The sequence below is a fragment of the Antechinus flavipes genome, chromosome 5 (assembly GCF_016432865.1).
Source record: "Antechinus flavipes isolate AdamAnt ecotype Samford, QLD, Australia chromosome 5, AdamAnt_v2, whole genome shotgun sequence".
NCBI lineage: Eukaryota > Metazoa > Chordata > Mammalia > Dasyuromorphia > Dasyuridae > Antechinus > Antechinus flavipes.
Window position 1 is genome coordinate 93,283,586 of NC_067402.1, and position 23,336 is coordinate 93,306,921.

Here is a 23,336-nt window from a genome sequence, read left to right on the forward strand (position 1 = left end):
ATATATTTGCATTAATTCTATATTTATGCCATCTATATTGTTGATATACTTGTTGGTATCACTAATTTCTGTAAATTCTACTAGTTTATATATTTATATTCTATATTTATGCCATCTACATTGTTGGTATACTTGTTGATATCATGTCTCATGAATTTCTATAAATTCTACTTGTTTGTATATTTGCATTAATTCTATATTTATGCCATCTATATTGTTGATATACTTGTTGGTATCACTAATTTCTGTAAATTCTACTAGTTATATATTTGTATTCTATATTTATGCCATCTACATTGTTGGTATACTTGTTGATATCATGTATCATGAATTTCTAGAAATTCTACTTGTTTGTATATTTGTATTAATTCTATATTTATGCTGTCTATATAGTAGATATACTTCTTATTGGTATCACTAATTTCTGTAAATTCTACTTGTTTATATATTTGTATTCTATACTCGTGCTATCTATATTTTTACATATATGCCTTGTGTCCTTCATTAGAACATCCTCTCACCATGAATCCCAGTCTTTCTACTCAGAACGTGCTTAAATACTTGATTGATTGACTTGCAAATCAACTTTTTTTTTTGAGTCTTATGAATTTACAGTTTGAGTCCATGACATCATAGCAAAACTACATTAAACCTGAGAGGTGAGAAATCCCCCTGGCGCTACATGGCATAATGCTGGGCTGGAGTTAGGAAGACGAGTTGAAATCCAATCTCAGACACTTACTAGCTGTGTGATGGTGGGCAAGTCCTTAACCCTTATTGCTTCAGTTTCCTTATCTGGGAAATGGGAAAGTGTCTTAGCCAAGAAAACCTCAAACAGCGTCAAGAAGAGTTGAGCTTGAATGAAATGACTGAGACAAAGATTACATACTCACCCAATTCTCTTTCCCCATTTTAGCTTGACAAGGACACACACACACACACACACACACACACACACACACACACAATATATATATAGAATTAGAATAAACTATGGCAATATAAACCCCATTTTTAGATGTTTATGTCTCAATTCTATGCAATAGCATTAAAAAAAATTCATTTTAATCCACACTCCAAATCAAATGCAGAAATCATTTCCTCTACAATCTATCCACACCTCAAAATATTAAAATATAATCAATTTGTATACTAAAAACTTGGGTACTAGTAATAAATACAATAATAACAGAAACATGTCAGATTGTGAACAATGTTATAATTTGTTCTAAACTGATCCTTCTCTAGTTAACATAGATGATTTGTCCATGCCGAGGCTTGAGTGTCTACTATGTGTCAGACACTGTTAAGTGCTTTAGGTAGAAAAAGAGTGCCTCACAATCTAATGGTGGAGTTAATAATCAAACATATGTGCAAACAAGCTACATACAAGATGCAAAGGAAATCATGAACAAAAGAAAGGCACATGAATTAAGAGAGGTTCCTATAAAAGAGAAATTTTAATTGAGAATTGAAGGAAGCCAGGGAATCCAGGAGGAGGAGATGAGGAGGGAGAACACTGCAGTGATGGGGAACAGCCAGAGAAAATCACTTGAGGGAAAAAATATGGGGTTTTGTCTGCAGAACAGCAATGAGACTGATATCAATGGATCAAAAAATATGTGGTGAGGAGGAAGGTATACGAAGATTGGAAAGGTGACAGAGCTATAAATTTTGAAGAGCTTCGAATGCCAAACAGATTTTGTATTTGATCCTGGAGGGGATAGGAAAGTTATTAGGATTTGAGTAATGGAATGGTATAGTTGGACCTGTGCTTTAAGAAAAGAATTTTCTGAGTCTAACTGTTCCTCTATCCCTTTTTCAGCTTTTCCAAACTCTTGCTCACAATCAAATGAGAAGATTCTTCCAGGCTCCTGCTCAAAAAAGAAGACTGGACCTGGGCTTAAGTTGTGAAGGTGACCAAAACAAAGGTATAAATCTCTGGATTGCATAGTGTAGCCTTGGAGAGGTCATCTGAACTGAAGACCGTTAATATCTGGTGACATTTAGAATATTTTAAGGTTTGAAAAGTTTTTAAAGAATTTTACAAGCATTATCTTATAGGAATTATAGGTATTACTTATTTTTGGCTGATGGAATTGAAGTTCAGAGTGGTTAAACAATTTGTCCAGTCACATAGCTCTTAGGGAGAAGCAAGATCCCACCTAGCTCTCTGCTCCACCCAGGTCCAATGCCATGCAGCTTTACTATAATCCTGTGAGCTACATAGTGTGTTATACCCATTTTAGAGATGAGGAAAATAATAATCCATCTCTTTTTTTCCAATAGGACATTCCTCATAATTGTACTATTTCTTGGTTATAATGTAGAAATATATACACCACACACATACATACACATGCACACAATCCCAAAAATCTTAGTGTAGTTTTAAACTTTAAAACTTCAGAAGTAAGAATGCTACAAACTTACAAAATCATTTGAAAGTTTAGCTACTTAAATTTCATTTCTGCTTTTTTAATTTTGTGAATTTTGATCATTATTTTTAATTCATTTAATTCATTATTTTTAATTTTCTGGATTATACTTCTGATTAGTGGATTGGTCTCATTGGTGCTTGGATCCAAGTCCATTATATTTTCTCTTGTAGGGCCACATCAAATTTTTTCATGTATATACATCAGTCTCATACTTTGAATGATCTTATAGCTAGAATTACTTACACAAAACTGAGAAATAGAGAATGAAAGATTTTACAGTTTGAAAATCAACTAATGTGATGGATATAGCATAAGATGGTAATAAAGTTGAATGTTAGTAATATATTTCTTATATTAATGAACTAAAATTTTAAATAATTAATCTTTTAAATGTTTTTATAAGTTTAACATTAATATTTTTGAAGTTATTAAAGTTTAAAACAGAATTAAGATTTTTGGGACACCATGTATGTGTCTATTTAAAATATACCCATATCTACATTCAATTCAGTTTAATTTAATGTTTTTATTATATTAAAATTAAAATAGAAGCATTTATCAAATGCTTACTATGTACTAGTCCATAAGAATATTAAAAAAGATGAAAACAGTCATTATCCCCCAGAAACACATATCTATATAACATATTATATGTATATCTTACAAAGGTGTGTACAGATATCTATATATGTTTAAAGAATTAATTTGTACTGTTTTTGTATTTGTAAATGAGCATAGTCTTTTAGATGCTGAGAATCAAGTATGAAATTAGTTACACAATCCATTTTTCACATTTTGTGTTGAGCCCCAAGATATAAATCCTTTCTATATTTGCTATTTTTGCTTTCTCTCAAATGAGAAATTCCTTTTCCTTTCCAGTTGAGAATATGTAGCACCACAGCAAGATAACTGTATAAATATGTTTACATATATTGAATTTAACATATAAGTATTGGACTACTTGCTATCTAGGGGAGGGGATGGAGGAAGGAGGGAAAAATTTGGAACAGAAGGTTTTGCAAGGGTCATATGTTGAAAAATTATCCATACATATGTTTTGTAAATTAAAAAGCTCTAATTAAAAAATAAATAATTAAAAAAAGAGAATATGTAGCACCATTCATTTATGTGCCGAGAAATAGGAATTGCAGTGAAAAGATTTTGTAATAGTACCAGACTGGGAGCCTTGTTTTGCTCGGAGTCTCCTACAGGTCTCTTAATCGTCACAGAGACCTACTGCCATTTTCTGTCTCTGGCCACAGAAGTTTATCCCTCCCATTTCAGGGATGCTGTTAAATGAGACAGCTTCTGAGAAGGGAAGATTGTTTGGGGAGAGTTAACTTTTCCATAATCACAACCACACCCTGGTGAAATGTCCAAAATGACAGGAAGAAGGGCCGAATGTAGGAGACCTGAAATATTTTTGACCTTGAGTCTGCTAGAGCCAGAACAGTGGAAAAGAGATTTGCCTTGTACTGGGATTAATGGTCAGTGTTTCAGACTAGATAATGCAGCTCTGGGATCCAGATCACCTTAGCAGACTCTGTTGAATCAATTCATGTTACCACTAATGTGAGTTAATGACCCTTAATGTACACAGACAGATAGATTTTCAAGAGGGGGTTGACAGAGAAGAGATGGGTTTTTATCGTGTTAGAGCTGTCCCTGAGGTCAGTTAGCGACCGGCCATTTGGAGGGGCTGTGTTCAAGGCTCTGTGAAAGATCAGCCTTGGTTCTGAGTTTTCTGGATTTCAGTCAGGGTCGCAGGGATTCCACTCCTCTTGGAGCAAGTCCAGGGTACCTTTACCTTTGACCCAATGACTTTCGCCTTTCTAATTGTCCAAATCTTTCTTTCTGATTCAAGGCACACAGCCTCCAGAATTTTATCTTCTCAACCATGTTCTGGGCAGTGCTAGGCTAGAATTCTGCTGAACCTGATTCTTAATTAGCTTCATGCTAATTCCTGTTGTTGCTATTGTAATTGAATGTCTAATTTTGGGCTCCATTTTCATTTCCCCTTGTTATTTTATTTATTTATTTATTTTTGTTGAGGCAATTGGGGTTAGTGACTTGCCCAGGGTCACACAGCCAGGAAGTGTTAAGTGTCTGAGGCCAGATTTGATCTCAGGTCCTCCTGACTTCAGGTCTGGTGCTCCATCCACTGCACCAATTAGCTGCCCCTCCCCTTGTTATTCTTATCACATACTCCATATCATAAAAAGAGGTTTTATGAGTTTCAGATGCCTAATGGAGGGCTTTGAACACAATAAGTATATTAATATATGTTTGTTGATTTATAATAAAAAAATCCAAAATAATACAATAAGATAATTAGAAATGTCTAAAAATAGCTCAAGAGAAAGTACAATTTAGAAAAAAAATTAATTTCTCAATTTATTTATTTAGTTTTAAATTTTTGAGGCTGACTTTGGGTCACGAGGTTCCCTGAACTGAGAGTTTCATCCTTGGGCAGCTTCCCAAAGAAAGAATGGCTTCTTTTTACCTTCAAAATATACTCTGTCTTTTCCTTATGGGATTGGTTCATCTTTGTGCCTTGACTCATTGGGTTATAGAATGGGCCAATGTATATACTCACTGATTACTTGACAGACTTTTTGGTACTGACCCATATGGTAGGTAATCACTTAACTCACTCAAGAGCTCTTTTCCTATCATTTAGGGAACAAAAGAAGCACTGCAAATTTAGAATTTATTCCATCATTTTGAAAACTGAAGATGACAACCTTTCCAAAATGACTTTCTTAAAAATCACAGAGAACTGGTAATGGGGAGAGGGGCAGTTGGGAAGGGAATCTAGGTTTTCTGATTCCAAGTACACTACTCCAAGATTTGAAGGGCAGAAAGACTGACAACTTAGCAAAAATTTTCTCCTTCCTCCCATACTTCTGACTGCTTATTAACCTCTTGTGACTTCCATTTTCTCCCTCTAGCACTCCTCCCCTTTGTTCTTAAGGTTTCTCTTTTCACTCTATTGATCAAGTACGCCTTGACTTTTGTTTTGCTGCAATTCTATTTTAATCAAATTTTACCTGTGTTTAAATACAACATGGAGGCTATTATGCCCTGGAGCTCACGTCCTATTAGTTTCCTGCAGAGCCTTCCTACAGGCTGCAAGCTTTTTCCTACAGGGAATGCACTTCAACATTAAATAAACCCCAGGCTCAATTTTCCAATTAACCACTTTGCTTATGTGTCTGCTTCTTCCAATAAAAGAAACTTGGTTGCAGTGGTAACCTCCCCGCCATGTATTCCTGCTCACCCAGGGCCTCTGTCTAAGTTGGCCCATTCCTCTCTCCACATGGCCATCAGCCCAACTACTTGCCTTCTATTTTTATGATAACTCCTTCAGCCAGTCTCACCAGTGGGGGGTTGAGCTTTATGGCCATGATGTAAAAATGAAGGGAAAAGCCCAGACAAGACACTTCTATAGATTAGGAGACTCCCTCTGAGAGTCATCAATATCAGACATTTATTCTTGGAGAATCCCTGGGGAATGGAGAAGTTCTTATTGGCTCTTGCTGCCTTGACATCATGCTAGAAATTCTGCATTAGGGTGAGGGGCACAAATGAGAAGAAACTAGATGCTTTCACTGCTTTTGAATATTTAGAGTCATGTTTTCTGTTTGTACATGAACTTCAGCAAAAAACTTCATATTCCTGGACAAATATGGCTAAAGAGAGTGAAGAAACTAGAGCTACAAGGCTTCTTTCTCTATGACATTTTCAAGGATCACTTCTTCTCCCTGCTCTTCTCAGTCCCATAAAAAGGAGAAGCCAGAGAGAGACTCAGCTCTTTGGGGCCCTTAGGAAAAAAAATGTTCTTTCTCCTGAAAAATGCAGGTATTAGTAGTGGGGCTCATCCAGTTGACAAAGGGTGATTAAAATGCCAGTGGTATGTGGAGCCTGCCTTCTGATTTAAACAGGAAAAAAGGAGAAAAATAGGACTGTGAATGAACCAAAAATAAAGAAGCAAAAAAGGGACTTCTTTGACAGAAGAATCCTGATGTCAGAGCTAGAGGGAATCTTGAATATCACGTGGCTTAATTCTTCTGTTGAGGAATGATGAGGAAATCCAGACTCAGATAAATGACATGACTTTTTCTAAGGTCACACAGGAAGTCCATGGAAGTAGGATGGCTCTAGAGAGGGAAGCTCGTGACTTTGTACAATCCTCCCTCACTTAAATCCAATTCACTTGCATGTCAAAGCATCATCTCTGATATCATGGTCCTCTTTGAGAATGAAGGACAAATTCTAGGATTCACTAGTACGTTGTTCTTAATATACTTGAATCCTTGATTGTGGGAGGGAGAACCCTGTATCAATATAAAGAGTCATTTTATAATACTGTTCAAAGACAGAGTGGTATATTGGAATGAATATTGTATTTAGAGGCAGGGGATATGGGTTTGTATAAGTCTGGCTATTTATCATCACTTCTATAGGTCTCAGCTTCCTCATTTTTAAAATGATGAGATTAGGCTATATTTAAATTATTTTTCTAGTTCTAATCCTATAATCTATTAATACTATCTGGTGGATAATACACAAATATATAGGATGAAAATATAATAAAAAATCAAAGTGGGCTATTGCCCAAAGAAAAGGAATTATGTTACTGAAAGGGATAACCCATGGGAAAAGTGGGGCTGAATTTGTTGAGTTTTTAAGTCCTCACCATCCCAGCTAGAATATATATAGCTCCTATAATGTGCCAGGCATTGTACTAAACATTTTACAATATATCATTTGATCCTTACAACAACCCTGGAGAGTAGGAGCTATTCCCTAGTTAGCTATTCAGCTATTCCCATTAAATAGTTGAAGAAAATGAGTGAAATGCATTAAGTGACTTGCCCAGGATCACTTAACCAGTTAGTAAGTGTCAGAAGCTGAATTTGAATTTGGGTCTTTCCGACTCTAAGTCCAGAGCTCTGTCTACTTTTCATGTGACAGACTACCTTATAGGCTCTACAGTTTGGATACTTTAGATCCAGATGCTATAAACTCCAAAGACAGAAATCTCTGAAATAACTTTTTAGAAAAAATATCTCCTATCAGGAGTATACTACAGATAAAGGACTTTCAAAAACTCACATCACAGAGATCTGAACAGACTATAAATTGGTGAAAAAAGGATATTTGTTCCACAGTTCCTCAAGTTGCCTAAGAATTTTAATCTCTCAAAAGATATAGAAATTACTGATTATTATGTTTTAAGTGTTTGTCAAAGTGTATTTAAGAATTGTGTTGGGAAAGATAATGAGGAATGTTGGAGGGGATGTGGGAAAACAGGGACACTGATACATTGTTGGTGGAATTGTGAACACATCCAGCCATTCTGGAGAGCAATTTGGAACTATGCTCAAAAAGTTATCAAATTGTGCATACCCTTTGATCCAGCAGTGTTTCTACTGAGCTTATACCCCAAAGAAATACTAAAGAAGGGAAAGGGACCTGTATGTGCCAAAATATTTGTGGCAGCCCTGTTTGTAGTGGCTAGAAGCTGGAAAATGAATGGATGCCCATCAATTGGAGAATGGCTGGGTAAATTGTGGTATATGAACGTTATGGAATATTATTGTTCTGTAAGGAATAACCAGCAGGATGAATACAGAGAGGACTGGCGAGACTTACATGAACTGATGCTGAGTGAAATGAGCAGAACCAGGAGATCATTATACACTTCGACAACGATATTGTATGAGGATGTATTCTGATGGAAGTGGATCTCTTCGACAAAGAGACGTAACTCAGTTTCCATTGACCAAGGATGGACAGAAGCAGTGACACCCAAAGAAAGAACACTGGGAAATGAATATAAACTATTTGCATTTTTGTTTTTTTTCCTGGGTTATTTATACCTTCTGAATTCAATTCTTCTTGTGCAACAAGAGAACTGTTTGGTTCTGCACACATATATTTTATCTAGGATATACTGCAATATATTTAACATGTATAGGATTGCTTGCCATCTGGGGGAGGGGGCGGAGGGAGGGAGGGGAAAAATCAGAACAGAAGTGAGTGCAAGGGATAATATTGTAAAAAATTACCCTGGCATGGGTTCTGTCAATAAAAAGTTATTTAAAAAAAGAGAATTATTTGTGTTTTAAGCATTTCTTTTCAGTTTGAAGAAATAGTTCTCTTATTCCTAATCTACTTCATATACTGAGTAACTTTTCACCCTTGATCACCATTAATTTCTTTTAAAGACACATTACACTTCAGCCTAACCTATGCTTTGTTGAATGTATTTTCTTTGAAGTTATACCCTGGGATGTGAGTTGAATGAAACAGCAGTTATTTAAAAAGAACTCAATTGCCTTGTCATGGTCACTTTCCTCTGCCCTAGGCAAAAGGCAACCTGGAAAGCACTCACCAAGAGCCCAAGGTAAAAACAGGGCTCAAGTGGGGTGGGAAAGGGTTCCTGAGTTTATACAGAAAAGTACCTGGTCTGGAAACACTTAAGACAAGACTGAGCAGAACAGATAAAGATCATTCATTCTCATCTTAGTGAAAGAGAAATTCTGAAACTGTAAAATTCTTTGGAGATGCAATTTAAAAACAAACTAGATTACTTATTCAGGATAATAGCAATTCTAATAGGCTGCAGAATTTGGTTAATTTCTTCCATTCAGAAAATGTGCAAAATATAAAAGACTCACACAAAGCAAAGTGTTGAAACAGATGATTAGATTTCAGCAGGTAAAGATACTATGATCAAATATCTCTCTCCCCATCCCTCTCTGATCTACAAACAGAAAAGTAACATAGCAAAAATGGAGTTGGTAAGGTTTAGGTTTTTTGGACCACTGGCTTTTGTCTTTTAGCTGCCAAGCATTTTTCTTCATGAAGTAAACTATTTAGAAAATTTCCCTCTTCAGAGACTTATCTAGTACCTAGAGTTTTGAATTTAGGATCACCCATGAAAGAGTCCCCAAATTGCTGCTGCTCAGAAAACCTTCCTTTTCCATTTAGAAAGGTTGATTCTAGGATCACATTACTTCTGGAATACAAAATCCTACCCATTCTCTATAACAGAGCTTAGGAGACTGGGGTTCAGGAATAGTATTCTTGAATTCCTTGCCCAGGATTGCCTAGACAAAGACAAGTTATTTGCCATTTGCTTCTCCTGAAAGATGTCATTTCCCTCTCCTGGGATGGCAACGGGAAGGAAAAAATCCTTTTTGTCATCTTCAAAGCTCAGCAAAGTGAATGAGTGGACAAAGAAAAAAGGACAAATTATTTCATAGCTTCACTCTTATAGGCTTTTGGGGAGAGGACAATTCCCTGAAGAGGATTGAATCCTCACTAAATTTCAGTTACCAGTCATCTTGGAGGCAGTTTCAGGCAATTGAGACCAATCACAAGTTACCTGTGTCCTCTTAGCAAGAGGACAGAGTACATTCCTACATCAATAGAAAGAATAATTCTAAGCTACATTATCTTATCTACTTGATGGTGAACTCATACTAATCAGAGGATCTATTATTCATATCTTTTCCTAAAAAGCTTACTTAGAAAAGTAGATACAAAATATATTTAATAATAATTAAACATTCATATTTAATAATTAATAATTTAATATTCAGTGATCCTAGAATACAATTTAATCTTCTTGTCCTAATACTTCCCTCCAAGAATTTGAAGAAATTGTCCGACCTCTCTCTTCAGGCAGTTGAGGAAAAATTCTAACAGGACAATGTTAGGGATGATAGACCAGATGACCTTAGAAATGGAAAATTCTTTCGAGATGTCATTTAAAAAAAAAAAAAACAAACTAGATTATTTATTCAAAATAACAGCAATTCTAATAGATTGCAGAATTTGGTTGATTTCTTCCACTACAGAAAATATGCAAAATATAAAAGACTCATATGAAGCCAGGGAATTCTAAAGATTATAGAATCTCTTCCATTTGTCATCCTCAGCTCTTTCCTTTAATATCAACAGTTGCCACCAATTGTTGTTTCTTTAATTATTCAATAAATATTTATTAAATGCCTGCTACATGCCAGACTTTGGGCTAAAACCAACTTCATCCTTTTCTCTCATGTAGTGATCATTGTTGGGCAGATCTGTTCCTTTGTACTACTACAATAATCAACTTATTGGTCTTCCTGACTGTCTTCTCGAATCTATTCTCTACAAATTGTCAAATTGGAATTCCTAAGGCACAGCTTAGGACTGTCACTTAAAAAGGTCTTTTTTAAAAAACCTTTACAAGGCTTCTTTACCATACATGTATATATGTACATGTGTATGTATGAGCATGTGTGTGCATGTGTAGTGGATTCCTTTGTCTTTCGGGTGAAGATTTTGTGTTCCTCGGGGTAATGGTTTTAAACACATAAATTCAAATATATAATTATGAAGAAAATCAACTTATTGAAGTTTTTTCCTCATTTAGGCTCACGGAGCCCCTGAATTCCATGAACTCTTTGGTAGTTTTTGTATCCCAGAACTCCTGTTCTAGGAGACAAGAGAGGTAAAGGTGGGGCTGGGAATTGATTGAGGACATAAAATGATGGAGAAGATGGAGGAATCAAAGGCCCTAGTGTTTTCAGTGGCAAGGAGAAGGATGGGCTCTTCTTCAAAGACTGGATCAAAGGCAGAGAGAAGGCCAGCAGGGAACAGTATAAGAAGCTTTGAAATAGGTGAGGAGCTAATGATGGATGGCTTTTATTTTCCCAGAAGTTCCTGGGGGCAAGGTTATTTGATGAGAGGGAAGGGAAAGGAGGAGTAGGGCTTTGGGCACTTGAGGAGAGAAGGCTTGAAAATGCTATTGTAGAGAATGTGGCAGTGTCAGGTAGAATAAAGTGATTTTTATGCAGTGATAAGGTTCTGGTTAACATTAAATAACCAAGGGCAACTAGATGGCACAGTGGATATAGCACTAGCCCTGAAGTTAGGAGGACCTGAGTTCAAATCTGACCTCAGACACTTAACACTTCAGGGCTGTGTGACCCTGAGCAAGTCACTCAACCCCAATTGCCTTAGGGGAAAAAAAAAAAAAAACAAAAATTAAATAACTGTCAACCCGTGATTAGGAGTCTTGGAGCCACAAGGCAGAAGTTGTCCAGGGTTGGTTGGCAGTTTTTAAGGAGAAAATGACATAGAAAAAGATGGGCATGGTAACTAGGAACAAATTCCAGTAAGGTTTGCCTGATACCTTTATCCTGGCCATCCTTAATGAGTGGAACGCTCCAACTCCTCATTTCCACTTCTTTGTTATCTCTGGCCTCTTTTGAGACTCGGCTCAAACCCCATTTCCTTCTGTAAAAGGACTTTTACAGTTTCTCTGGCATCTGAAACCTTTCCTCTCTAAGATAACTTGTCATCTTGGGAAGGAAAATGCCATCTGCATTATGGAGACTGAATATAGATCAAAGAGTCATATTTTTACATTTTGTTTGTGTTTTTTCCTTTTTCATGATTTTTTTCTCCTTTTGGTCTGATTTTTCTTGTGTGACATGACAAATATGGAAATGTATTTGCAAGAACTGTACACATTTAACCTGCATCAGATTGCTTGCTGTCTTGGGGAGGGGGAATAGGGAACAGAGGTCCAAAATTTTGAGCACCAAGTCTTACTTGGTTAAAAACTGTCTTTATATGTATTTGGAGAATAAAATATAATTAAAATAAAAAAAACTAATATAAACATCACATCATTTCAAAGCAAAAAAAGATTACTTGTCATCTATTCTGTATATGTACCTATTGCTGTCAGTCATGTGGCTCTATATAATCCCATTTAGGGCTTTCTTGGCAAAGATTTTGGAGTGGTTTGCCATTTCCTTCTCCAACTCATTTTGCAGATGAGGATATTGAGGCAAATCTGACTTGCCCTGAGTCACACAGCTAGGAAATCTCTTGGCCAGATATGAAATGAGGTCCTCCTAACTCCAGGCCAGGAGTTTTATCCACTGGATTACCTAACTGCCCAATATGTACCCATTTATATACATATTACTGATTCTGGGGAATAGTTTATTTTTGGATCTCCATTACCTGCAATGGAACCTGGCACATAAGGACTCCTTACACCTTTAATAAATTCTTACTGATTGATAGAGACCTAGAGTATTTGCTAGTAAGAGTAGGGAATAGGGGGCAGCTCTCTCTCTTTCTCTCTCTTTCTCTCTCTCTCTCTCTCTCTCTCTCTCTCTCTCTCTCTCTCTCTCTCTCTCTCTCTCTCTCTCTCTCTCTCTCTCTCTCTCTCTCTCTCTCGCAATTGGGGGTAAGTGACCATTTAGTTGCATCCTTGGGCAAATTTCTAAGCCTCCTTAAATCTGAGTTTCCTCCTTTGGCAGAATGAAGACTCTGGACTAGAATTTTTGGCTCTAGCTCTGATGTTAGGATCCTAAACTCTGGTGTCACTGATGGATGTAAGACCCCATTTGTGCTGGCCCTTTAGTGCCCTCCTAAGATCCCTGATGAATATAAATATACTTTAAGGCAAGCTCTCTGTTGGGCAGCTAGGAGGCACAGAGGATAGAGTATTGGGCTTGGAATCAGAAGATTCATCTTTAGGAGTTCAAACCTGGCTTCAGATACTACTTGTGTGACCCTGAGTAAGTCTTTTCATCCTATTTGCCTCAGTTTCCTCATCTATAAAATGAGCTAAAGGAAATGACAAAACTCTCTAAATGGGGTCACAAAGAGTTGAGTGTGACTGAACAACAAGGCTCTCTTGCCCAAATTAGAGCTCAGTTTGAGGCATTTTACTGATATCAATTCTCTTCCCCCTTCACATCCTTACCAACATTATCCCATTCTTTCCCCTACCACCTTTACTTGAATTATCAGACAGCAGGGCAGAGTGTCTCTTTATGATGGCCTCAGGAGACTGCCTCCGAATCAGTAAAACATTCTAAAAAGCCCAAGCTTTCAGGCATTAGCATTTTGCACCTGAGTGATGGCTCTGATAGTGAAGGTGATGGGTGATAGTAGCTTAGCCAGGGAGAGGAATGCTCTGCTTGGAATGGAAACAATGAAAGAAAAGGTGATTATTTCCCGAGTCACAGACTTGGAAAAGCACACCTCACCTCCTAAATCATCTGAGCCCAGACATGGCTCGACAGAATGCCTGATGGGCTCCACACAGCTCATTGGAAGAAAATCAATTTGTGTTGGAATTGTCTGAACCGGCTGAGAATAACCCATCCAGGTGTGATTAGCTGGGATAAAAGGTCGTGGCTTTCACAAGTCCTCTTGAATGAAGAAAGGCAGAGGGTGAGACAAAAAAAGCTGATTTCTATAGGTTTAAGGAAATAATGAAATCATTCAAGTATAGGAATACCAGTGTCTCAGTAATGCTAGCTGCAAAACTGGTTTCTAATTTGTTTATTTGTTAGTGGGATAAAAGAGACAAATGTTTTTGCCAGAAATGAGTTACTTTTATGAATTTTTTTATGATCAATCAATGAAAGCATTTATTAAGCATCCACTAGTGGTCAGGTACTAAGTGCTGGGGATACACAAAAAGAGACAGTTTCTGTCTTCACTGGTTTTATATTCCCATGAAAATCAAAAAGAACTTACAAATGACCTTTTCTTCATGTCAGATGGAATGTCCAAGCTGTAATAGGAGAATGCAGATAGCAGCATAGCATGAGAGATGGACATTTGGCTTCTGAGTCAGGAAGCCTGGGGGTTCCAGTTCTGCGTTTATGGGATTCTGGGACAGGCATTTAACCTTTGAGTGTTAGGTAATTTAAGACTTGAACTTACACATGGCAAGCACTCACAAGTGTCAGAAAAAGGACACTCTCAAGCTCTCCCTTAAGAACTTTAGACCTGATTGCTTGATAGAAGAGAGGCTGGCACAGCATGGGGTCATCAGAGAAGGGGCTGTGCTCTATGAGCAAAGCTGAATTGAATTAGCTTAGAACAAATGGGAGATGCTCAAAGTTAGAGAATGCACCCCAAAAGTTCACAGGAACTATTTGTGTCCGACCTGTGGCAGAGCATTTTGAGCTCAGATTGGTCTGATCAGCCACAGCCAGACACACTGTGACTGGGCTCGAACATAGTGATACCACTTTGGTCTTTTCTGAGAACCAACTAACTTAAGCCTTGAACTTGAACTTGAACTTGAAGATCAGTTTCTTCACTGGGGGCTTTGTCTGTTATTCGAAGTTTGGGCTGGGACTTATTATTGGCCAAACAGTGAAAGCCAGAGTGATTTGGATTTAAAGGCAGAGTCAAGTAGCTCTATTTGAATCAGAGTAAGTTTTAAGAAAGCCTGGTTTTTCTAGAATTACATTTTAAGAAATTCTAAATAAATAAGGATATAAGTAACTGGCTTTGGGAGTGGACACTTCCAGCTGTGCCCGGCTTTACCTGCATGGCTCAGGGCCTCCAGTTTTGATTAGAAGGGACCTTATAAACCAATTTAGGTTAATCCTTTCATTTTGCGAAGAATTTATAGCCCTGAAAAATGAAGTTTACTGTTTATTAGTGAAAATGCCAGCTCTCCTAACTTGTCCCCAACACTTTTTGCATGCTGCCTCTCTCATTAGTGGGCATGTATTAAATACCAGGCCCAATATTTTCACAAGGTAGGGCAATCTACCTCCCCAGACACCTTCTCTTTTAAAAATTTTTTTTTTATTTTTAATAACTTTTTATTGACAGAATCCATGCCAGGGTAATTTTTTACAGCATTATCCCTTGCACTCACTTCTGTTCTGATTTTTCCCCTCTCTCCCTCCACCCCCTCCCCCAGATGGCAAGCAGTCCTTTACATGTTGAATAGGTTACAGTATATCCTAGATACAATATATGTGTGCAGAACCGAACAGTTCTCTTGTTGCACAGGGAGAATTGGCTTCAGAAGATAGACACCTTCTCTTGCTTTAAGCTGTAAATCTATTCTTTGGATCATTCTAAACAAGTTGAAAGAAAGGCCCACTTGGTTTACTCATCATTCCTTCAGGTCCCCAACTCCTGCCACTACAGAATGAGAACTCTGGATCTTGCATTCACTCAGGAGGGTGGCAGTTGAGCCAGGGCTGCCTCTCACTTTCTTCCTTCCTTCCTTCATCCATATTAAAGGAGAGATTTCACCTGAATTCCAATCATCTCCAATTAGCCACACAGTCTCTTTGGCTATTTAGTTTTCTCCTTAGGGCCAGAGGCTGAGAGCTGCACAGCAGTCACAGACCAAATCAATCAAGGATTTGTGATTTCACAGCTTTTGGGAACTACCTGTTAATTTATGTCTTTATTTTTGATGTCTGATTTTTTTAATTATTACATTTACAGATAGCTTTTAACAATATCACTTTTATAAAACTCTGAGTTCCATTTTTTATTCTTTCTTCCCACCACTTCCCTCTCTCCAAGACAGCAAGCAATCTAATATGGGTTATACTTTTAAAATTATATTAAACATATTTGCACATTAGTCATGTTGTAAAAGAAGAATTAGAACAAAAGAGAAAAAAATCACAAGGAAGAAAAAACCAAAAAAAAAAAAATAGGGAAAATAGTATATTTCAATCTGCATTCAGATTTCACAGTTCTTTCTCTGGATGTGGATAGCATTTTCCATTATGAGTCTTTTAGAATTGTCTTGGATCATTGTATTTCTGAGAAGAGCTAAGTTTATCAGAGTTGAACTCTAACACTTCCTAGCTGTGTGACCTTAGACAAGTAACCCCAATTGCCTCAGCAAAAAAAAAAAAAAACAAAACAAAAAACAAAAAACCCCCAATGTTTCTGTATTTTTCATTTCATGATTATGGAGGGAAATTTAGTGGAGCCATTTCCTTACAAAATTTTTTCTCCCTGTCTCTCTCATTGCAGCTGGCAAATAATTATATTTATTATATTATATATACACATACACATAGACACACATAAAAACATCATAAGAGAGAGCCAGTTGACTTTGTCAAATGTTAAACTCTATGTACAATATTTTTCTCCAGTTCAGTAACTTGACCCCAAATGGCAAAATGAGGTTGGTCTGCAGTGATCTGTTTTTGATGAAGTCACAATGAATCTTTGTAATCACTTTTTTTCTATATGTTCACTGACAATCCTGCTGTTTATATGTTCTAGCATTTAGTCTTATAAAACACAAATCATCTCCCTGTATCACACGAAGTATACCATCCCCCTTTCTCTGGCAAGCTTTGGGGGGCAGTAGTGGTGAAAGGATGAACAAATTATAAAATATATTGTGTTCGGGTGAGGGAACTAGTCACTATTGACAAATGACTCCATAGATGGATTAGGAAGCAGAGTTGGGTAGGGATTTGGGTTGGATATTTAGAATGATGATTCCTTGGTGTAAGTCCATAGAATCTGGCTGCAGCTAACTGTCCAAGGGATAACATTCTGATTCTACCATTCTTTTACAGGTCAGTGGTAGAAAGATGGGAAATGTTACAGTTTCTCTCAGCATTAGAATCCAGATGGCACTGAATTTTGGATTCCAAAGATGCTGTTGTTGTTGTTTTTTTTTTTTTTTAAATAAATCTGTTTCCAGGATTAACTATCCATAAAATTGTGAAGTAGGTAAATGTGTCTTTGGTACATTCCTTTCAGTAACCTTTTTGAAGTCACACAATGGCCTTAATTTTCCCTTTCCTATTTCTATCTTTCTGGTTCGTTATTCAGAGAGGCTTAAGGTCTCAGCTGTCAACTTATTCCCAGGAAGTTGTTTCCTTTTACTTGGGAATTATTGCTAATAAGGGATTCTTTCTTGATCAACATCTCATCTGACATCTGCTTCTAATCAATGATCAAATTGAAGGGGTTAAAACCCCAAATTTTACCCTCTACTTTATACTGGTCCCAAACTAACTGAAGTAGTCTCTAATTGATTTCTCTGCCTCTAGTCTTTCTACAATACTACATGTTATATACCACCATCAAATTTAGCTTTCTAATGTACCTCTTGGAAGGAAAGAAGGAAACAATCATACATTAAATACTTACTTACTTGCCTGGCACTATGTTAAGTGTTGGGCATACAAATACATGCAGAAAGAAAGACTATTTGCTCAGGAGGATCTCATACTTTGAGGGGTGGAAGAAAACAACTAAAAGGGAGTTGAAAAAAATTAAAACAAACTAATACTAGCAGCTAACATTTATACAGTGCCTACTGGATGCCAATAACTGTACTGAGTGTGCTTCATACAGTTATCTCATTTGATCTTCACGGCATCCTTGAGTGTAGTAATATCATTATTCCTATTTAATTGGTGAAGGTATTGAAATAATCAAAGGTTAAATGACATAGCCAAGTTTGCAGAGCTGGAGAGTGGGAAAAAGTTAGTCCGTGAGCGGGTGTGATTATGAAATCCAAAGCTTAAGGAAAGCTAGGTATCCTTCACCAAAGGGATGCTTTATCCCCCATGGGAGAAAAGGGTTAAATCTTGCAATGCAACGTTCCATGGTGAACAAGTCACAGTGATGGTTGGATGTTCAGAGTTAGGAATTCTCAGATACTGAGGGAAGATGAGACAGCAGTAGAAGCATAATTTTAAAATCCAGAAGGTCAGATTTAACATATATCTCAACATATTTAACATGTATTGGACTATCTGCCAGCTAGGGGAGGGGTGGGGGGAAGAAGGGGAAAATTTGGAACAAAAGGTTTTGCAAGGATCAATGATGAAAAACTACCCATGCATATGATTTGTAAATAAAAAAAAATCTAGGTCAGGAATGTGTTATTTTCCCAGACATTCAATAGTTCCCCATTACCTGCCAAACTCCCAGATCTTTCACCCATTGATTAAGTTCTCCATCTTCTGAGGATACAATTTATGATGACCCAAAGCAATTATAATAGTATAACATTTTAGCTTACTGACTCAAATCACCATAACAAATATTATAATAATCATGAGTTTGAAATATTGTGATAATTACCAAAATGTGACACAAAAACATGATGTAAGCACATTCTGTTGGAAATGTGGTGCCCATACATTTGCTCAATGCAGGTTGTCACAAACCAATTTGTAAAAAAAATGAGTTATCTATGAAGCATGATAAAGCAAAGTGTAATAAAATGAAGTATGCCTGTATTTTGTTTAAGACAGATCTCCCCCCTAAGTTATGTTTATTTTCAACTTATTGATGACCAAGTCTTGTAATTCTTTTTAAGTGAGCCCCAAAGTGACCATTTATCACTCCTCAATTTCCTCATAAAAGAATCATGGCTGAGTACTGTAATACTAAAAAAAAAAAACCAAACCAAACACTGTTTTGTGTGGTTTTTTTTTTTTCAGCCTAGTCTTTCTCTTTTTTGATTGATTATTTATCAGGGTGGGGAACATCTGGCTGGATGAGGCCCCTGATCTATGTTATTATTTGCTAAGACAACCTCAGGGAACAATGAGTTGAAAACTAGATATCACAACCTCCCACTGCTTAAGTTTTATAAGTTAATAATTTTATATGGTCTGCAAATGATGTTATAAATATCCAAATAACCATTGGCAGAAAAAAAGATTCCCCATCCTGGATCTATGATATTACAGTACCATATCCTACTGCTTTTTTTGGCTATGTCCTTTTCTGGTCCCTCTTCCCAATTCATCTGAAATTATTCTCTTATCGGCATCTTTCTTTTAATGGCCTCAGAGAAGTGGGAAACCAGTCAGCAGTGCTGTAAAATAGCTGCTTCTGCCCTGATGTGTATAGTGAAGAAGGAACCCAGTGAGTAAGACAATCCAGAAATCTTGAAAACTTCTTCTGGCCAGATCCTCGTTAACTCCCACCTTGTGTTTTAATCTGAACACCACAAAGCTGAAGTTCCTTGGTAACTTTCCTGGGAGCATTCCTGCTCTCCCCTTTCCTGTCCCACATTGGACCCCTCAGTCCTGGCACTAGTGATGGATGTCTCTACCACCTGTCCTGCACTACTATTTCCACCCACTACTCCTTGTTGTGTTTCCAGTTAAGTGGATGGCCCTTGGTTAATACACATATACAGACCCAAAAGGAGCTACTGCTTTCAGCATTCTAATTCATCTGCATTTCAGCAGTACATTTTCCAAAGTAAAAAACAAATATATGGACAGAAAAGCATTCAAACAATGTCTCGTGGTAAGTAAATGCTGACAGTAATGGGCATATTGAGGGACAGTATCAGCTTTGGAGCATTTTGAGGTTTTCTTGCATTTTAGGTGATTAACTAATTAGTTTCTCTTTCCTACATGTCCCGGAGGTGGACCTTACCCGGTCTAACTGGATCTTCATTAAGCCTCCTAGTTCATTCCACTATGGCAGTGCTAGGTTCAGTAATGACAGGTCTGGCAGTAAATGATCCCCAGTCAATATTTCTCCTATGTTCCCACTGACTTAATGGGAATGTCACTGTTGCCTCTTGGGAGGTCAAATTCGCTCTATAAATGTAATTTAGAGCAACTGTAAATTGATTCCTCAGTAATATATTATAGGAGCTCATTGAATTTTTGACAAAGTCCAAAGTATGCTTCCAATCAAGTTCTATTCTTTAATCCACTGGCTTTTTTCTCTTTTTAGTAATGCACCCAGCAGAGACCCAAATGACCAGGACTGAAGCCAAGGATGCTTTGTTTACAAGGAAGTAAATCACATTTGATGCTTGTCTGCACACACAGCTTTTGTTATGTGATCCCACCAGCAAAAATGTTGGGCTAGTCTGAGGCTAGACTACTAAAAGTGTGAAGTAATTATTTTACATAATACGTAATTCACTCACCAATGAGTCAGAAGGCAGGCTCAGCCATCCATATATTTTCCCTCTGCTGGGAGAATTTGCCTTACCTTCCATTCAGAAGCCATGATGAATTTTCTCTTTCATATTCCTGAAGGATTTTAGACTGGGTTATAGTCTGGGAAATGAGGAAAAGAGAATCAGACTATTCTTTTAATGAAAACCACCAAGAAAGTGACCTTCAGGAGAAAGGAATTCTTCTATGGCTAATTTGTCCTTTCACACTGCCTCAATCTATTTTTTCTTCTTTATTATATTTCATTTTCTTCTTCCTTTTATTGCATTTTCATTATTATATAATTGAATCCTTGGGTAGTCGATTTGTTTCCCCTTTAACATGAATGTTATTCACTTTAAAATTTTTGATTTGGGTTGAACTTCAGAGTATATTTTATATAATCAGATAGATGAGGCAGTGACATTTCCCTCTTTAATTCATCAAAAATCTGAGGATTAAAACTTATTCTTCTGTTTGCCATTTATTCATTTATCCAACCCATGGACAAGTTACTTAGACTAGGAATTATGCTAATTATACTAATTTGTAGTGTAGTCTATATACCTTTTAAGACTAGGGACACCAAAGGACCTGTAGAACCCATTATCCTACCTGGTACCAACCTTTACAATTTAGAATGTGATCTTTTTAATTTTTGAGGCAAGTGGAGTAAAGTTATATGTCCAGGGTCACACAGCTAAGAAGTGTTAAATGTCTGAGGTCAGACTTGAAATGAGGTCCTCTTGACTTCAGGACTGGTATTCTATCCACTGAACCACCTAGAATGTAATCCTAAACATCTTGTTTCCCTAAATAATCTATTATAGACAAATTATCTAAACATTGTTGAAACTATGAATGTTTTCCATTTACATCATCTTTTCTCATAGTATAAAATTACAGGTTTTTTGCTTGCTATAATAAAGCATTATTTTCCTCTAAGATGTCCTAACTTTGTCTCCTCTGATTTAAAGAACTGCTCTTAATTCAAGCATCTCAGGTTTTGCTGAATAAATCTATTCATATCTATATCATATTTGTTGGTGATTTTATAGACTTTATACATATCCCTGTTTAGCCATTGTTTTTTCTAATTAAAGAATTTTAATATTTGTGTGCTCTCTTTTTCCCCCTTCCCACATCCATTCATCCATCCATCTATCTATCCATCTATCCATCCATCCATCCATTCATCCATTCATCCATCTATCCATCCATCCATCCATCCATCCAATCATCTATCCATTCATCATTCTAGGGAATCCCTCATGAATTCAAATTGGTAACTTGTCTGTAATTGTAGTCCTAAGAATGTCACTGGACACACTCAGAGATTGTAACTCGCCTCTGGCCACATGCATGTGGCAATGACAAGACTTGAAGCTGAATTTTCCAGACTCAGAAGCTGGCTCCCATTACATTATGCCAGACCACCTCCTCATCTTTTTTTATAAGAATAATAGTTGGTACAATACCTCCCAAGTTCACTAGAGAGGATAACTTTAACCCTCTAGGGGATCAGCATCTGAAATTCCAGGCTTACTGTTAAATTACTCAGGTATCCATACCTTTATACTTCCAACTGTCCACACTGAGGAGTCCTCAGATTTCACTTATTTTCCACACTAATTATCCCTTATCTTTTCCCCTCCTTACTCCTGCTGGGACAATTAGGAATTCTCTTCATCTGGGCTTACAGCTGCCTGTCTTTCAAATTGAGTCCCTTCCTTCTCTACTTTTGTTTTTAGCCCCATTTAGCTTTTATTTCCCCAAATCTGGTTTTTCGAAAGGCAAGCAGGACCTACCAATAGTCCAAAAAGATGTATTTTCTTCCAATCCATCCTTCAGGGAGCTAGAACTTCATTGTTTGACAACATGAATATTGGTGATTGACTTTTTTTTGGTTATATATGTACATTCTTTTTTTTTTTTACATATTTCTTTATGAATCATGTTGTGAGAAAAAAAATCAGAAAAAAGGGAAAAATTATGAGACAGAAAAAAACAGAAGACAAAGAAAAAAATGAACACGGCATGTGTTGATTTACATTCAGGAGACTTCTCTACAGATAGAGAAGGAATCAGATGGGTGCCAATGAGCCGTATTCGCCTTGTCCATCAGAGAGAAACAGAAAAGCAGAAAATTTCAAAACAAAGGAGATTTAAGAAACATCTAACACTGAAAGAGCATGGCTGACAATGAGACTGTTAAAAGAACTTTAAACTTTATATGTCCATAGTTCTCTCTCAGGAGGTGGAAGGTGTTTCTATCCAAAGTTTATTGGGATTGCCTTGGATCACTGCACTGCTGAGAAGAACCAAGTCTGTCATAATTAATCATCACACAAACTTGCTGTTACTATGTTTTCCTGGTTTGGCTTGTTTCACTCAGCATCAGATTCATGTAAATCTTTCCAGGCCTTTTAAAAATCAGCCTGTTCATTATTTTCATCATTCTATTACTTTGATATACCATAACTTATTCAGTCTTTCCCTAACTGATGGGCATTTCATTTTCCAATCCTTTGCCATCACAAAAAAGGGCTGCTACAAACATTTTTGCACATGTGGGGCCTTTCTCCTTTTTAAAGATCTCTTTGGGATATAGGTCCAGGAATGGCACTGCTGGATCAAAGGGTATGCACAGTTTTATTGCCCTTTGAGCATATTTCCAAATTGCTCTCCAGAATGGTTGGATCATTTCACAACTCCACCAGCAATGCATTAGTGTCCTAGTTTTCCCACAGCCTAACACTTGTCATTATCTTTTCCTGTCATCTTAGTCACTGATTCTTTTTAGAAAACATGAATTTTTATTTGGTGATGATTTGGGAGGCAAGACTGTATAGTCAGTCATTCCCAGAGTGCCAACAGGCTATAGGGCAAACCAACAGGTTTTTATAGCTTGACACTTGTGAAAATTAACCAAAAAAATTGGGGAACAAGAGGAAAGAATTGTATTCATCATGAAACTTTTGACTGCTTTTTTCTTTCAGAGGAAAACTGCCTTACGAGTGGAGGTAAATTTTTGGAGGGATTCCTTTGCAGAGAGACCTTCCTGCTCAGGGATAATTAAACCCAGAGGCTTCTCAGGGTTTTAGCTGAACCTGCTGATTTCTGTTTGTTCAGCAAAAAAGTAGATATG